Source organism: Leucopleurus acutus (genome assembly GCF_964270905.1).
Source record: "Leucopleurus acutus genome assembly, chromosome: 2".
NCBI lineage: Eukaryota > Metazoa > Chordata > Mammalia > Artiodactyla > Delphinidae > Leucopleurus > Leucopleurus acutus.
This window is the reverse complement of record NC_139143.1, coordinates 108,461,948-108,481,049: the sequence shown is the minus strand read 5'-3', so window position 1 is coordinate 108,481,049 and position 19,102 is coordinate 108,461,948.

Sequence of the window (19,102 nt, the reverse complement as noted above, 5' to 3'; positions counted from 1 at the left end):
TTCTAAGGAACCTCCATACTGTTCTCCATAGTGGCTGTATCAATTTACATTCCCACCAACAGTGTTTTTTGTCGATTTTTTGATGATGGCCATTCTGACTGGTGTGAGGTGATACCTCATTGTAGTTTTGGTTTGCATTGCTCTAATGATTAATGATGTTGAGCATCCTTTCATGTGTTTGTTGACAATCTGTATATCTTCTTTGGAGAAATGTCTATTTAGGTCTTTGGCCATTTCTGGATTGGGTTGTTTGTTTTTTGATATTGAGCTGCATGAGCTGCTTGTAAATTTTGGACATTAATCCTTTGTCAGCTGCTTCATTTGCAAATATTTTCTCCCATTCTGAGGGTTGTCTTTTCATCTTGTTTATGGTTTCCTTTGTTATGCAAAAGCTTTTAAGTTTCATTAGGTCCCATTTGTTTATTTTTGCTTTTATTTCCATTTCTCTAGGAGGTGGTTGACACATCCTTTTTTTTTTTTAACATCTTTTTTGGGGTATAATTGCTTTACAATGGTGTGTTAGTTTCTGCTTTATAACAAAGTGAATCAGTTATACATATACATATGTTCCCATATCTCTTCCCTCTTGCGTCTCTCTCCCTCCCACCCTCCCTATCCCACCCCTCTAGGTGGTCAAAAAGCACCGAGCCAATATCCCTGTGCCATGTGGCTGCTTCCCACTAGCTATCTACCTTACGTTTGTTAGTGTGTATATGTCCATGACTCTCTCTCGCCCTGTCACAGCTCACCCTTCCCCCTCCCCATATCCTCAAGTCCGTTCTCCAGTAGGTCTGTGTTTTTATCCCTGTCTTACCCCTAGGTTCTTCATGACATTTTTTTTTCTTCTTAAATTCCATATATATGTGTTAGCATACGGTATTTGTCTTTTTCTTTCTGACTTACTTCACTCTGTATGACAGACTCTAGGTCTATCCACCTCATTACAAATAGCTCAATTTTGTTTCTTTTTATGGCTGAGTAATATTCCATTGTATATATGTGCCACATCTTCTTTATCCATTCATCCGATGATGGGCACTTAGGTTGTTTCCATCTCTGGGCTATTGTAAATAGAGCTGCAATGAACATTTTGGTACATGACTCTTTTTGAATTGTGGTTTTCTCAGGGTATATGCCCAGTAGTGGGATTGCTGGGTCATATGGTAGTTCTATTTGTAGTTTTTTAAGGAACCTCCATACTGTTCTCCATAGTGGCTGAACCAATTCACATTCCCACCAGCAGTGCAAGAGTGTTCCCTTTTCTCCACACCCTCTCCAGCATTTATTGTTTCTAGATTTTTTGATGATGGCCATTCTGACTGGTGTGAGATGATATCTCATTGTAGTTTTGATTTGCATTTCTCTAATGATGGATGATGTTGAGCATTCTTTCATGTGTTTGTTGGCAGTCTGTATATCTTCTTTGGAGAAATGTCTATTTCGGTCTTCTGCCCATTTTTGGATTGGGTTGTTTGTTTTTTTGTTGTTGAGCTGCATGAGCTGCTTGTAAATTTTGGAGATTAATTCTTTGTCAGTTGCTTCATTTGCAAATATTTTCTCCCATTCTGAGGGTTGTCTTTTGGTCTTGTTTATGCTTTCCTCTGCTGTGCAAAAGCTTTGAAGTTTCATTAGGTCCCATTTGTTTATTTTTGTTTTCATTTCCATTACTCTAGGAGGTGGGTCAAAAAGGATCTTGCTGTGATTTATGTCATAGAGTGTTCTGCCTATGTTTTCCTCTAAGAGTTTGATAGTTTCTGGCCTTACATTTAGGTCTTTAATCCATTTTGAGCTTATTTTTGTGTATGGTGTTAGGGAGTGATCTAATCTCATACTTTCACATGTATCTGTCCAGTTTTCCCAGCACCACTTATTGAAGAGGCTGTCCTTTCTCCACTGTACATTCCTGCCTCCTTTATCAAAGATAAGGTGACCATATGTGCATGGGTTTATCTCTGGGCTTTCTATCCCGTTCCATTGATCTATATTTCTGTTTTTGTGCCAGTACCATACTGTCTTGATTACTGTAGCTTTGTAGTATAGTCTGAAGTCAGGGAGCCTGATTCCTCCAGCTCCGTTTTTCATTCTCAAGATTGCTTTCGCTATTCGGGGTCTTTTGTGTTTCCATACAAATTGTGAAATTTTTTGTTCTAGTTCTGTGAAAAATGCCAGTGGTAGTTTGATAGGGATTGCATTGAATCTATAGATTGCTTTGGGTAGTAGAGTCATTTACACAATGTTGATTCTTCCAACCCAAGAACATGGTATATCTCTCCATCTATTTGTATCATCTTTAATTTCTTTCATCAGTGTCTTATAATTTTCTGCATACAGGTCTTTTGTCTCCTTAGGTAGGTTTATTCCTAGATATTTTATTCTTTTTGTTGCAATGGTAAATGGGAGTGTTTTCTTGATTTCAATTTCAGATTTTTCATCATTAGTATATAGGAATGCCAGAGATTTCTGTGCATTAATTTTGTATCCTGCTACTTTACCAAATTCATTGACTAGCTCTAGTAGTTTTCTGGTAGCATCTTTAGGATTCTCTATGTATAGTATCATGTCATCTGCAAACAGTGACAGCTTTACTGCTTCTTTTCCAATTTGGATTCCTTTTATTTCCTGATTTCCTTTTCTTCTCTGACTGCTGTGGCTAAAACGTCCAAAACTATGTTGAATAACAGTGGTGAGAGTGGGCAAACTTGTCTTGTTCCTGATCTTAGTGGAAATGCTTTGAGTTTTTCACTATTGAGGATGATGTTGGCTGTGGGCTTGTCATATATGGCCTTTATTATGTTGAGGAAAGTTCCCCCTATGCCTACTTTCTGCAGGGTTTTTATCATAAATGGGTGTTGAATTTCGTCAAAAGCTTTCTCTGCATCTATTGAGATGATCATATGGTTTTTCTCCTTCAATTTGTTAATATGGTGTATCACATAGATTTGCGTATATTGAAGAATCCTTGCATTCCTGGAATAAACCCCACTTGATCATGGTGTATGATCCTCTTAATGTGCTGTTGGATTCTGTTTGCTAGTATTTTGTTGAGGATTTTTGCATCTATGTTCATCAGTGATATTGACCTGTAGTTTTCTTTCTTTGTGACATCCTTGTCTGGTTTTGGTATCAAGGTGATGGTGGCCTCGTAGAAGGAATTTGGGAGTGTTCCTCCCTCTGCTATATTTTGGAAGAGTTTGAGAAGGATAGGTGTTACCTCTTCTCTAAATGTTTGATAGAATTCTCCTGTGAAGCCATCTGGTCCTGGGCTTTTGTTTGCTGGAAGATTTTTAATCACAGTTTCAATTTCAGTGCTTGTGATTGGTCTGTTCATATTTTCTATTTCTTCCTGATTCAGTCTTGGCAGGTTGTGCATTTCTAAGAATTTGTCCATTTCTTCCAGATTGTCCATTTTATTGGCATAGAGTTGCTTGTAGTAATCTCTCATGATCTTTTTTATTTCTGCAGTGTCAGTTGTTACTTCTCCTTTTTCATTTCTAATTCTATTGATTTGAGTCTTCTCCCTTTTTTTCTTGATGAGTCTGGCTAGTGGTTTATCTATTTTGTTTATCTTTTCAAAGAACCAGCTTTTAGTTTTATTGATCTTTGCTATTGTTTCCTTCATTTCTTTTTCATTTATTTCTGATCTGATTTTTATGATTTCTTTCCTTCTGCTAGCTTTGGGGGTTTTTTGTTCTTCTTTCTCTAATTGCTTGAGGTGCAAGGTTAGGTTGTTTATTCGAGATGTTTCCTACTTCTTAAGGTGGGCTTGTATTGCTATAAACTTCCCCCTTAGAACTGCTTTTGCTGCATCCCATAGGTTTTGGGTCGTTGTGTCTCCATTGTCATTTGTTTCTAGGTATTTTTTGATTTCCTCTTTGATTTCTTCAGTGATCACTTCATTATTAAGTAGTGTATTGTTTAGCCTCCATGTGTTTGTATTTTTCACGGATCTTTTCCTGTAATTGATATCTAGTCTCATGGCATTGTGGTCAGAAAAGATACTTGATACAATTTCAGTTTTCTTAAATTTACCAAGGCTTAATTTGTGACCCAAGATATGATCTATCCTGGAGAATGTTCCATGAGCACTTGAGAAAAATGTGTATTCTGTTGTTTTTGGATGGAGTGTCCTATAAACATCAATTAAGTCCATCTTGTTTAATGTATCATTTAAAGCTTGTGTTTCCTTATTTATTTTCATTTTGGATGATCTGTCCATGGGTGAAAGTGTGGTGTTAAAGTCCCCTACTATGAATGTGTTACTGTCGATTTCCCCTTTTATGGCTGTTAATATTTGCCTTATGTATTGAGGTGCTCCTATGTTGGGTGCATAAATATTTAAAATTGTTATATCTTCTTCTTGGATCGATCCCTTGATCATTATGTAGTGTCCTTCTTTGTGTCTTCTAATAGTCCTTATTTTAAAGTCTATTTTGTCTGATATGAGAATTGCTACTCCAGCTTTCTTTTGGTTTCCATTTGCATGAAATACCTTTTTCCATCCCCTTACTTTCAGTCTGTATGTGTCTCTAGGTCTGAAGTGGGTCTCTTGTAGACAGCAAATATATGGGTCTTGTTTTTGTATCCATTCAGCCAATCTGTGTCTTTTGGTGGGAGCATTTAGTCCATTTACATTTAAGGTAATTATCGATATGTGTGTTCCTATTCCCATTTTCTTAATTGTTTTGGGTTCATTATTGTAGGTCCTTTCCTTCTTTTGTGTTTCTTGCCTAGAGAAGTTCCTTTAGCAGTTGTTGTAGAGCTGGTTTTGTGGTGCTGAACTCTCTCAGCTTTTGCTTGTCTGTAAAGGTTTTAATTTCTCCATCAAATCTGAATGAGATCCTTGCTGGGTAGAGTAGTCTTGGTTGCAGGTTTTTCTCCTTCATCACTTTCAGTATGTCCTGCCACTCCCTTCTGGTTTGTAGGGTTTCTGCTGAGAGATCAGCTGTTAACCTTATGGGGATTCCCTTATGTGTTATTTGTTGTTTTTTCCCTTGCTGCTTTTAATATGCTTTCTTTGTATTTAATTTTTGACAGTTTGATTAATATGTGTCTTGGCATATTTCTCCTTGGATTTATCCTGTATGGGACTCTCTGTGTGTCCTGGACTTGATTAACTATTTCCTTTCCCATATTAGGGAAGTTTTCAACTATAATCTCTTCAAATATTTTCTCAGTCCCTTTTTTTTCTCTTTTTCTTCTGGAACCCCTATAATTCGAATGTTGGTGTGTTTAATGTTGTCCCAGAGGTCTCTGAGACTGTCCTCAGTTCTTTTCATTCTTTTTTCTTTATTCTGCTCTGCAGTAGTTATTTCCACTATTTTATCTTCCAGGTCACTTATCCGTTCTTCTGCCTCAGTTATTCTGCTATTGATCCCATCTAGAGTATTTTTAATTTCATTTATTGTGTTGTTCATCGTTGCTTGTTTCATCTTTATTCTTCTAGGTCCTTGTTAACTGTTTCTTGCATTTTGTCCATTCTATTTCCAAGATTTCAGATCATCCTTACTATCATTATTCTGAATTCTTTTTCAGGTAGACTGCCTATTTCCTCTTTATTTGTTAGGTCTGGTGCATTTTTATCTTGCTCCTTTATCTGCTGTGTGTTTTTCTGTCTTCTTATTTTGCTTATCTTACTGTGTTTGGGGTCTCCTTTTTGCAGGCTGCAGGTTCGTAGTTCCCGCTGTTTTTGATGTCTGTCTCCAGTGGCTAAGGTTGGTTCAGTGGGTTGTGTAGGCTTCCTGGTGGAGGGGACTAGTGCCTGTGTTGTGGTGGATGAGTCTGGATCTTGTCCCTCTAGTGGGCAGGTTCACGTCTGGTGGTGTGTTTTGGGGTGTCTGTGGCCTTATTATGATTTTAGGCAGCCTCTCTGCTAATGGGTGGGGCTGTGTTCCTGTTTTGCTAGTTGTTTGGCATAGGTTGTCCAGCACTGTAGCTTGCTGGTCGTTGGGTGAAGCTGAGTGCTCTTGTTAAGATGGAGGTCCCTGGGAGATTTTCACCATTTGATATTATGTGGAGCTGGGAGGTCTCTTGTTGACCAGTGTCCTGAAGTTGGCTCTCCTACCTCAGAGGCAGAGCCCTGTCTCCTGGCTGGAGCACCAAGAGCTTTTCATCCACACGGCTCAGAATAAAAGGGAGAAAAAGTAGAGAGAATTAGTAGAAGTATGAAGAAAGAAAGAAGGAAAGGAGGGAAGGAAGGAAGAAAGAAAGAAAGAAACAAAGAAGGAAAGAAGGCAAGAAGGAAAGAAAGGAGGGAGGGAGGGAGGGAGGAAGGAAGGAAGGAGGGAAAGAAGGAAAAAAGACAGAAAGAAAGAAGATACAGTAAAATAAAATAAAGTATAATAAAGTTATTGAATTAAAAAATACTTATTTAGAAAAAAAAAGGGACAGATAGAACCTTAGACAAATGTTGGAAGCAAAGCTATACAGACAAAATCTTACACAGAAGCATACACATACACACTCACAAAGAGAGGTAAAGGGGAAAAAATCATAAATCTTGCTCTCAGAGACCACCTCCTCAATTTGGGATGATTCGTTGTCTAAAGGAGGGAAGGAAGGAAGAAAAGAAAGAATGAAAGAAAGAAAGAAAGAAAGAAAGAAAGAAAGAAAGAAAGAAAGAAAGAAAGAAAGAAAGAAAGAAAGAAAAGTATAATAAAGTTATTAAAATTAAAATTAATTATTAAGAAAAAAAAATTTTTTAAAAACATGGACGGATAGAACCCTAGGACAAATGGTGGAAGCAAAACTATACAGACAAGATCTCACACAGAGGCATACACATACACATTCACAAAAAGAGGAAAAGGGGAAAAAATCATAGATCTTGTTCTCGAAGCCCACCTCCTCAATTTGGGATGACTCGTTGTCTATTCATGTATTCCACAGATGCAGGGTACATCAAGTTGATTGTGGAGCTTTAATCCGCTGCTTCTGAGGCTGCTGGGAGAGATTTCCCTTTCTCTTCTGTGTTCTCACAGCTCCCAGGGGCTCAGCTTTGGATTTGGCCCTGCCTCTGCGTGTAGGTCCCTGGAGAGCGTCTGTTTTTTGCTCAGACAGGACGGGGTTAAACGAGCCGCTGATTCGGAGGCTCTGGCGCACTCAGGCCGGGGTGGGGGAGGGAGGGGCACTGCGTGCGGGGCGGGCCTGCGGCGGTAGAGGCCGGCGTGACGTTGCACCAGCCTGAGGCCCGCCGTGCGTTCTCCCGGGGAAGTTGTCTCTGGATCCCGGGAACCTGGCAGTGGCGGGCTGCACAGGCTCCGCGGAAGAGGGCTGTGGAGAGTGACCTGTGCCCCTTGGTGGCGGCAGCAGCAGCCTTAGCGTCTCGCGCCCGTCCCTGGGGTCCGCGCTTTTAGCCGCGGCTCGCGCCCGTCTCTGGAGCTCCTTTAAGCAGCGCTCTTAAACCCCTCTCCTCGCGCACCAGGTAACAAAGAGGGAAGAAAAAGTCTCTTGCCTCTTCGGCAGGTGCAGACTTTTCCCCGGACTCCCTCCCGGCCAGCCGTGGTGCACTAACCCCTTCAGGCTATGTTCAAGCCGCCAACCCCAGTCCTCTCCCTGCGCTCCGACCGAAACCGAAACCCGAGCCTCAGCTCGCAGCCCCGCCCGCCCCGGCGGGTGAGCAGACAAGCGTCTCGGGCTGGTGAGTGCCGGTCGGCACCGATCCTCTCTGCGGGAATCTCCTCGCTTTGCTCTCCGCACCCCTGTTGCTGTGCTCTCCTCCACGGCGCCGAAGCTCCCCCCTCCGCCTCCCGCAGTCTCCGCCCGCGAAGGGGCTTCCTAGTGTGTGGAAACTTTTCCTCCTTCACAGCTCCCTCCCACTGGTGCAGGTCCCGTTCGTATCCTTTCGTCTCTGTTTATTTTTTTCTTTTGCCCTACCCAGGTGCGTGGGGCGTTTCTTGCCTTTTGGGAGGTCTGAGGTCTTCTGCCAGCCTTCAGTAGGTGTTCTGTAGGAGTTGTTCCACGTGTAGATGTATTTCTGGTGTATCTGTGGGGAGGAAGGTGATCTCCGCCTCTTACTCTTCCGCCATCTTCAAGGTCCCCCCTCGACACATACTTTTAATGCATGCTTTAGATTTATTCATTTTTCCAGATGTTTAATATTTTACTTCTAGAATCAAATCTATATAGCCACATCTATCTGAGCTTTCCACATAATTTGCTGGCAGTTACATTAAATATTTGCACTTGGATATTTGAAAATAAACAGTAAAGATTTCTTTACAAGGAGTGAATATCATTTACGAGTTTTTAAATAAGTAGTGTGAGCCTGAAGTGGTAAGGGTAGTCAATTAAATCTAGTCCCTATCTTTAAATAAAATTTTTCAGTTTCTTAGGAAGACCAACATGGCCATTGAGTATAATAGTATATACACTGACTGCCTTTGTTTTGGACTATCTCTTTTGAGCATGTTGGTATGGAGAACAGCCTTAAAAGAGTCTCCCTATGGGGCAGAAGGCTGGCTAGTTTACTGTCCAGTGTAATAAAGATAACGTCTCCCTCCACGGTGAAGTTCTGTCAGGTTTGATTTCATTTAATTATAAAAGATTCAGGTCCCCTGAACTCAGGGTTGTTCATGTGTGGGACATAATCCCACTGAGTACACAGCATCTACCTGTGAACCAAGGCAAACATAAATCTCATGTTAATTTCTGTACTGTGAATAACAAAGTCCTTTGTCTCTGACCCAGGAGTCTTGCCTCTCTGTTTTGTCTCTCTATCTAGGAAACTGTAGCGGACTAACTTCCAAGTAGAGTTCTTGACAATCAACAGTTTGTTGCTTAACAAATATTATACAATCAAAGGTAAGCTCCTGCTTCATTAAATTTTTCACTATTCTGTGGATCTCACCAATCTTTTAACTACTAGAAGCTTCTGTACATGCATTTCCTTCCCCTAGAATGCCCTGCTCCATGTAGTTGGTCAGGAATATTTATTGAGAGATTGCCATGGCCCAGTTGGTGTGCTAAAAGTTGACAAGACCTTATGGTTTTTACCCTCATGAAGAATTTAATCTGGAGGATCCACTGGTTTAGTAAACTCTGCTTTGCCCTTAAAGACGCAGCTCAAATCTTATGTCTTCAGAGGAACCCTTTCACTCATTTCTGCTCAGCTGTTCTCTCCTCTGTGCTTCCACGTTGTATTTGATCCACATCATGGCTTAACTCTCAGTCTCAAGGTAGTGACCATGTCTCATTTATTTTTTATCCTCATTACCTACCTCCATGCCTGAAACCTACTTGACCCTACATAAATGTTTAAGGAAGAAAGAAAGGGATGAACAATAAAGAAGCATACAGACTCTATACACTGCTTAGTCTGTTCTCATGCTAAGGACAAGATTAGGTTGAGGCTTTGACTCATTTTATTTCATTTGTTTGTACCCCGTGTCCTAAATGACTTAGGCACGATTCAAAGCCTAGAGGCAAGGTGCCATCTTGGCACAAGTCCTTACTTTTTACCCAGAGAGTTACAGATGACCTTTGATTAGGAGATACAAGCCTGGTGTAATGGAAAGGGCATGTGCATTAACAGAAGCGGATTAAAGGCTGGGCCCTGGGACTCCAGGATAAGGGACACTAAAACATCAACGGAAGTGTAAGTGATGGAGAAAATTGTTTTCTCCCAGGATTTCTCTCTGGAAAAATACTCTAAAGTGTTGGGGAAGATTTTTTAATACATTGAGGGGACGAGGGAGTAACAAAGTAGCTGATAACAATTACTAGCTTTCTCAGAAAATGGAACATATGAAGTGCAGAGCTCTGGTTTCCATGAGGGGTATTAGGTTTGAAGCCAAAAGGAGAAAAGCTACTGCTATTACGAGTCTTTCTTCTCCACACCACTTCCTCCAATCTCAGCGTCTCTTCTAAATAAATGTTGAATGAACAGTTTAAATTTTTCAGCTGGTGGTGTAGTCGAAGAGGAATGAAGTGGGGATTTTACTCTGGTCTTACTATTTGGAGAGACACAGATGTGGCTTCAGAGCTTAAGTTTGGGGAAAGAGCTTAACCTCTCCAGGCAGAACCAGCTACATGATTTATGGAGGCCAGTGCAAGATTAAAATGTGGAGCCCCTTGTTCAAAATTATTAAGATTTTCAAGATGACAAGAGTAAAGCATTAAACCAAGCATAGGGCCCTTCTGCGCAGGAGAATCTGTCAACTGCAGAGTTCACATGCCCTGTCTCTGGGCTCCAGATACCTTGTGTGAAAAGTGTTGATAAAAATGACTCCCTCACAGGGTTCTTGTAAGGATTACATGCGTTACCAGGTGAAAGTGCCTAGTCTATTGTAAACATTCAGTAATTATTTGTTCCCTTCTTTCCCCTCCCCTTTCCTCTCCTTCTCTCTCTTTTCCCCACACCCTTCATTATAACAAGGGTAATATATTAAATACACCTATGCTATTGGTTAAATTAACTGTCAAAGAAACAAATATAAGGTACTTGTAGATAATGTTAGGGATAACTTTCTATAATAACAAAGATAGTACAGGAAGATTGAAATCCATGAATTAAATCACTTCGTAAGTCATAACATAAAATTTCTCCCCATCAATTACTTTTAATGAGAATTAATAGGAATCAATTTTTCTAGTGCCATATTTTGCAATTATACAATACAGTGCTGGAATTAGACTAAAGATCTTTTCTTAGTTCAATTCCATATAGATTAGAGCACTCTGCTTTAATTATCTTAGAATTCACTGCACATTCACAAAAGAATGGTATCTCCTGTGTGTATATTTTTAACAAAGTATAAATCAAAAGAATTGGTTTTATTTTGTTTATTTTTGTATAGTCAGTCTGGACAGTAGCAGAGATACCCTGCATACCAAGTGTCCTGAATATGAAACTTAAGTATTTTATATGAAATTCCCTCATGAAAATATTGAAAAATGCCAAAGCATCTGTTATGTAAATTAAATATCAGCCTTGGGCAGCTATGAATTATGGGTCATTCACATTATACAGTAAAATGTTTTACTTTCTCTTAACTAGCACAAATTCCCTCTAGACCTAAGAGTCATTCACAATCACATATTTAAGTACAGAAAATGCAAATGGCAATGCTTCTGAAACCCAGTCATAATACCAAAGAATACATATTTTATAATCATTGAAAATCATATTTTCAAATAAATTTTCTGATGTTTTTGTTTTAATAATTGTCAAAAAAGTTGATGCTTTCTTTTAAAATGCTCTGCCTGAAAAATATAAGGGATATAAAATTGAATTAAATTTTAACAGAATAAGAAAATATCCAGTGTATCTTATAAACATGACCATTATTTCAGTTTATAATATGGTTCATGGGGGAAGTATGGACTGGGAGTTTGGGGTTAGTAGATGCAAACTATTACAGGTAGAATTGATGGACAACAAGATCCTACTGTATAGCACAGAGAACTATATTCAGTGTCCTGGGATAAACCATAATGGAAAAGAATATAAAAACAGAATGTATATATATATGTGTGTAACTGAGTCACTTTGCTGTACAGCAGAAATTAACACAACACTGTAAATCAACTATACTTCAATAAAATAAAAATAACATGGTTCCTGTACTAAAAGATTCACTCTATCTTCATAAAACTTAAAAAAATACTGTATATATATTATAGAGAGGCATATTATGTATATACATATATATTTTTTAAATAATGTGTGTGTATCCAAGAAAAAGAAAACATCCTTGATCTTTTCCTATCTATTGTTTATTGGAATTAAATAGCCCCAAAAGATAGGTAATCTTTTGTTCTCCTCTGGTGTTATATAATAAAGCCTTCTTTGCTAACTTCATCACAAGCAATAGCTGAGTGGCATAAAAGCTTCCCCAAACCCTATAAATATAAATGCAATCACATAAGTCTGTATAATTCATAATGAGCATAGTAGTTCCTATTCTGCCTACTTCTGAGGGTTGTGATGAGGATCAATGGAGATAAAATGTAAGAAAGCTTTCTGGAAGTTCTAAAGCTTTTTATAAATATGTGGGAATACAGTAAAAGGTTGACATTGTCATGTCTAAGTATTGTCAAACACCACGTATTAAATGGATGGTTTCTTGTAACACTGTGTTATGTATAAAGTGCTAAACTATTTAAAACACTGGCTCCAACACTGTGTTTTCAAGTTATGATGATATAGTTTATGTCAGAAACTGTGAACTCTCCATGGAATATGATCCTTTTCCTAAGTACCCAAAAGAATATTTGTTACTAATATTAATGGCTGAAAAAATTTTTATTTTGTTTTACTTGTAATGTGGCACTAGTAATGTAGTTTTCACCATGGACTAGTTAATTTAATATTATTTTAATTCCAAAAAACTCACTGTTATGTAACAAATATCATAGTCATTTTTCCCAAATGTTTCTAAATGTGTATGCTGTTCTTTTACAAAAATAATATACAAGTATATTTCATATAATTTGTCTTTTGTTTTAAACTCTTTAATTAGATACATTAGAAATTTAAGAATTCTTAACTACATCCAAGGCATGTACCAAAGTTTTTTTTGTTTTTTTGTTTGGTTTTTGTTTTTGTTTTTTGCGGTACACGGGCCTCCCACTGCCGCGGCCCCTCCCGCCGCGGAGCACAGGCTTTGGACGCGCAGGCCCAGCGGCCATGGCTCACGGGCCCAGCCGCTCTGCGGCACGCAGGATCCTCCCAGACCGGGGCACAAACCCTCATCCCCCACATCGGCAGGCGGACTCCCAACCACTGCGCCACCAGGGAAACCCTGTACCAAAGTTTTAAGCCATATATCTTCAATGTTATATGTTGTAATACAGATTGCCAACAAACACGTGAAAGAAAGCTCAACATCATTAATCATTAGAGAAATGCAAATCAAAACTACAGTGAGGTATCACCTCACACCAGTCAGAATGGCCATCATCAAAAAATCTACAAACAATAAGTGCTGGAGAGGGTGTGGAGGAAAGGGAACCCTCTTGCACTGTTGGTGGGAATGTAAATTGATACAGCCACTATGGAGAACAGTATGGAGGTTCCTTAAAAAACTAAAAATAGAACTACCATACGACCCAGCAATCCCACTACTGGACATATACCCTGAGAAAACCATAATTCAAAAAGAGTCATGTACCACAGTGTTCATTGCAGCTCTATTTACAATAGCCAGGACATGGAAGCAACCTAAGTGTCCATCGACAGACGAATGGATAAAGAAGATGTGGCACATATATACAATGGAATATTACTCAGCCATAAAAAGAAACGAAATTGAGTTATTTGTAGTGAGGTGGATGGACCTAGAGTCTGTCATACAGAGTGAAGTAAGTCAGAAAAAGAAAAACAAATACCATATGCTAACACATATATATGGAATTTAAAACAAAAAATTGGTTCTGAAGAACCTAGGGGCAGGACAGGAATAAAGACATAGACGTAGAGAATGGACTTGAGGACACAGGGAGGGGGAAGGGTAAGCTGGGACGAAGTGAGAGAGTGGCATGGACTTATATATACTACCAAACATAAAATAGATAGCTAGTGGGAAGCAGCCGCATAGCACAGGGAGATCAGGTCGGTGCTTTGTGACCACCTAGAGAGGTGGGATAGGAAGGGTGGGAGGGAGACAGAAGAGGGAGGGGATATGGGGATATATGTATATGTATAGCTGATTCACTTTGTTATAAAGTGGAAACTAACACACCATTGTAAAGCAATTATACTCCAATAAATATGTTAAAAAAATTTTTAATAAAAACTGTATTGTAATAAAAGTGCTTTAATATATATTATTATCTTGCTACTTAATTGTTTTCCAACTAATTTGTTTTATTACTTAAAATAGTAAAAACATTACATCTTAGAATATTTTCAGTTTTCTTGGCATGTCTGTGACCAAGGTCCAAATTTAAAGGAACACTACAGCCATTTTCTTGCTACTTCTGATTTTTATATTTTGCTTAGCATTTTTTCCATATAAATTTATATTTATCAGAAAGCATTTCTCAAAAATGTTCACCGTTAAATAGGGATCTAACTCCAATGACCAATTAGAAGGTATAGATGATTTATAGTGATATTCACTGTGTTATAATCATATACATAAATAATTATTTCTGAGTTTGGTAACAGATAAATATGGATATTCACGAAAATAAAACTACATTCTGAAATTAATATATCTGAAACAGCAAAAAAAGACACAAAATTACGAACTTTGTCTCCTCCTGAGTGTCACTGTCTCCTCTAGTATGAGTGGATTTCTGAAGGACATTCCAGTCTTGACATTCCCTAATGAGATGACTCTGCTTGGGCTTTGCCAGTGGATTTTGACAATTCAAACAGAAAATGCTGCTTTAAAAAATCATATCTCGGGGGCTTCCCTGGTGGCGCAGTGGTTGGCAGTCCGCCTTCCGGTGCGGGGGACACGGCTTTGTGCCCCGGACCGGGAGGATCCCACATGCCGCGGAGCGGCTGGGCCCGTGAGCCATGGCCGCTGAGCCTGCGCGTCCGGAGCCTGTGCTCCGCGGCGGGAGAGGCCACGACAGTGAGAGGCCCGCGTACCGCAAAAAAAAAAAATCATATCTGGACTTTCTGCTTTAAAACCTCAAGTTGGTCATCTGCTGACCACCATACTAATCACCATGAAACACTAACTTCTGAATAACAAGAAAGTGATATAGCAGGAGAAATAAAAGAGGACTTAATGTGTATGGAGTGTCCACTAGATATTAAGTATCATAGTAAATGACTTATATTGAGTATTTTATTTAAAAAGAATGAGATATCTCTTTAAATAAAATATCTGAGAGCTAGAACACACACTACTAATGACTTACTTCCTAGATAAAGATGAATACAGAAATATATGACAGTGCTGTCTAGTGATTTTTTATTTAAGAAATTACAAATAATAAAGAATTATGATGATAGTCATCAAGACTGTGTAGTATTGAAGGCAGGATAAACATATAGATCAATGGAACAGAATAGAGAAACCAGTAGATCCATATATGTGTGTTCAGCTGATTTTTGACAAAGGTGCAGAAGCAATTCAATGGAAAAGATAGTCTTTTCAGTAAATAGGGTTGGACAAATTGGGCAAAATAAGGGGGAAAAAAAAGAAACTTGACCTAAACTTCACCTTTTATAAAACTATTAACTCAAAATGGATCATAGATTTAAATGTAAAATGAAAAACTATAAAACTTTTAGAAGAAAACATAGAAGAAAATATTTATGACCTGGGGTTAGACCACGAGTTCTGAGCTATGGTACCAAAAGCAAGGGGGAAAAAATCAATAACCTAGACTTCATAAAAATTTAAAATTTGCTCTGTGAAAGGCCCTAAGAAGATGAAAGACAAATCACTGACTGGGTAAAAAATATTTGCAAATCACATCTCCAGAAAAGGACTTGTAAGCCAAATATATAAAGAACTCTCTAAACTCAACAGTAGGAAAACAAGCAGTGCAATTAGGAAATGAACAAAAGACTTGAACAGACAACTCACCAGAGAGGATATGCAAATGGGAAATAAGAAGATGAAATGACATTTAATATCACTGGCCATTAGGGAAACGCAAATTAAAGCCACGATGAGCTACCATTGCACACCTATCAGAATGACTCAAATGAAAAGTACTAACAATATCAAGTGCTAACAAGGATGTGGAGCTACTAGATCTCTCACACACTGCTAGGGGAAATGTAAAATGGTAGAATTACCCTGGAAAACAGCTGAGCAGTTTCTTATAAAGTTAAACAGTCACTTACCCATACAACTCAGCAATTGCATGTTTGGGTATTTAGCACAGAGAAATGAAAACTTATGTTCACACAAGAACCTGTATGTAAATATTCATAGCAGCTTTATTTATAATAGCACAAAACTGGAAACAACCCAAATGTCCTTCTAGGAATAGACAAACTGTCTGTGCTGTGGAGTGAAAAGTAACAAACTATTGATAGATGCAACAACATAGGTAGAACTCAAAGGCATTATGCTAAGTGAAAAAAGCCAGATGCAAAATGTTACATACTGTAGAATTCCATTCCTGTAACACTCAGTGACAAAATGAGAGTGATGAAGGACAGATGAATGTTGGCCACCTTTTAGAACTGTGAAAAGGGTGTGAAAATAAAGGGTTAGTGTGAGGGACTTTGTGGCAACAGAACAATATCCTTATTGTAAAAGTTGTTATACAAATCTGTACATGTGATAAAATTTCAAACACACAAAGAAAGAGTGCATGTAAAAGCTAGTGAAATCTGAACAAGTTCTGTACTTTATTTAATGGTATTACACCAATGACAATTACCTGATTTGACGATTTAGTATGGTTACTTGAGATGTTATTAGAGAAAGCCGGATGAAGGATGCACAGGAAATTATCGTACTATTTTTGCAACCTCTTGTGAGTCTTAAATTATTTCAAAATAAAAAGTTTTTTAAAAAGTAATGTATGATGTGATCAGAATATCAATTTACTTCCACCTGCAACTTCAAGTCTATATGAGTATCTATACTGGTTTAAAAAAAATCTTGACATATCTAAGATGTTCAAATCCATACTACAACAGATACAGAAAGAACGAGATTTCAGAGTGATTTCTCTAGTAATCAAGTCTTTTAAAAATAATGTTTACAAAAACAGGAAAAAAAACCAATTCATTGGCCTGGCAAGAGCTTTGGAAGAGAAGGAAGGAGAGAGTGAGGAGATTTGAACCTAGTACCAGAGGTTACCACTGGAGATAAATTTAGGGAAAATAGACCCAAGATAATTACAGTTATCAGGTGAAGTGCAGTGATGAGCTAGATTAAGCAATGAGTTTCATTTAGTGAGATTAAAGCCAAAGATTACAATTTAGACTTCAAGTTGCTGTTTCTGTTATTTGCTGTCTTTTTAAGTTAATGATTGAGCTACTTTGGAATTTAAAGTTCTGGTCTTTTTCTTTTTTTAAAGCATGGAAAGTCTTATTTCAGGTGACAAGATTTATGATATACCATCATTCTTCTCTAAAAATTTCTCTCAAAATTCAAGGAGTCCCTTTGCAATTGGAAGTATCCTGTGATCATTATAGTGTTCATTCATGTGAAGTGGTTTACAAATTGTTTTAGCATCTTGGAAATATAATTGGCCTGGGCTCATGATTTCCAATGATTCTCCTATCTATAGAGAGTAAACGTCTCCAAAGTTACAATAGGGAAGAAACTTACAATCTCCCTAGATAACTTTTTTCTGAAGAGGATTTGCTAACATTCTATGTCCTTCCCCTAAATTAAAGATTGTAAGGTAATGACATCAGAAAATTGGGTATTTGTGATATGGAAGACAAGGATCAGTTCTTGGATGGATATTCAATGCACAGATTATAGACAGTGATGCAGCCACCATTGCAGCAAATGGACTGCAACTACATATTTTGAATTATTGAAGCAGTGGCTTGAAACTATTCAGTAGATCAGATGTATTGCCTTCCTTCATGAGACTGATGAGAATTCAGCTCTGCTCACCACACTCCAGCGCAGAGGACTGGAGGGCATTTAGCATGCTGAGAAAGGTCAAAGTAAGCCTGTATCAGTTTCTGAAACTAAAAATTCCAAACTCCTTGCTACCCATTAAAATGAATGAAGAAAAGCTATGTTGTGATGTGTAGCATCCTGAAGACTTGCTAGAAGCATAAAAGGAAGGAAACTTCTGTGGCTCAGACCAGGAAATGCTTATTTGTCTCCTTCCAGAGCATATAAAGGATCACAGTGCTATGCACTGTCTCACTCCTGAAACATTATCAGATCAAAAGTTATATGCAGCTTAAATAATGGAAATTCCAACATAGAAAATCCATTACTATATTTGGCCCTTCTTTTTGGCAGATAATACAGAAACAAAACAGTAAAGTAATTTTGCTATTCAAATTGATTGTGAAATGGATTTTTCATACAAAAGGCTGGAGTCAGATCTCACTGTAGGCAAAAGTATAAAAATTTAGGAAAAACACTAATTCTTCAGAATATTAGGTTTCTGAGAAAACATTTGCCACTAGTGATGAAATATATTTAACTCTCAAGTTGAGCTTTACTCTGGTCAAACCACCACAGTTCCAGATTGTACGACACAGTTTAGCATGCATGGAATACCCTTTGTCACATGAAAATGGCTGTTCTTCAAGCTGAAATAGTGGGAATTTGCTAAGATGGAGATTTTTTTCTTTGCTTATGTGCTTCTTATTAGCATGTCAGGCTGATCAGGACTAGAATTCTACCACTCTCTTTCCTGCACTTTTTTTCTCCTTCTTCTGACTTCCTCTAGCATTAGAGATCATAAAGGGCTTGGCATAATTATTAAATAATTGGGCTTCTGGAAGAAGGAAATGTGACAAGTAATGTGCTATACACACACACACACACACACACACACACACACACACACATACGAACAATTTCTTTCCTTTTGTTTTCAATTTCTTTCCTTTGAGTTTATATCTGAAATTCTGTTTATTATCCTCAGTCAAATTAAATAATAAGGATCAAAATAAAAATTTTCTTTGAGACCCCATAATTGTTCATCTCCCGGAGAAAGGAGGAACAGTATTTATTTATTTATTTATTTTTAATTTTTTTTTGTTTTTTTGTGGCACACGGGCCTCTCACTGTTGTGGCCTCTCCCGTTGCGGAGCACAGGATCCGGACGCACAGGCTCAGCGACCATGGCTCACGGGAGCAGCCGCTCCTGGGCATGTGGGATCTTCCCAGACCAGGGCATGAACCCGTGTCCCCTGCATCGGCAGGCAGACTCTCAACCACTGCACCCTAGGGAAGCCCCCAGTATCTATTATCAATAATTTAGAATGACCATGGTAATAAAAAGGGCTAAATTAGTCAATTAGGTTGTGTTGCATCCTTTTTATTGATTAATATTTAATACATGTGAAGAATATATGTAACAAATTATTTATGAGACACAATGAATTGAACAGCTACTAACCTAGTCCCAACTTAAGAACATTGAGAATAATGTTACATCTACCTGTGTGTCCCTTCTGTGTACCATTTCTTTGCCTATTACCCAAAAGGTACCACTATTCTGAAACTTGTGTTTATCCTTCCCTTGCCCCCCCACCCAG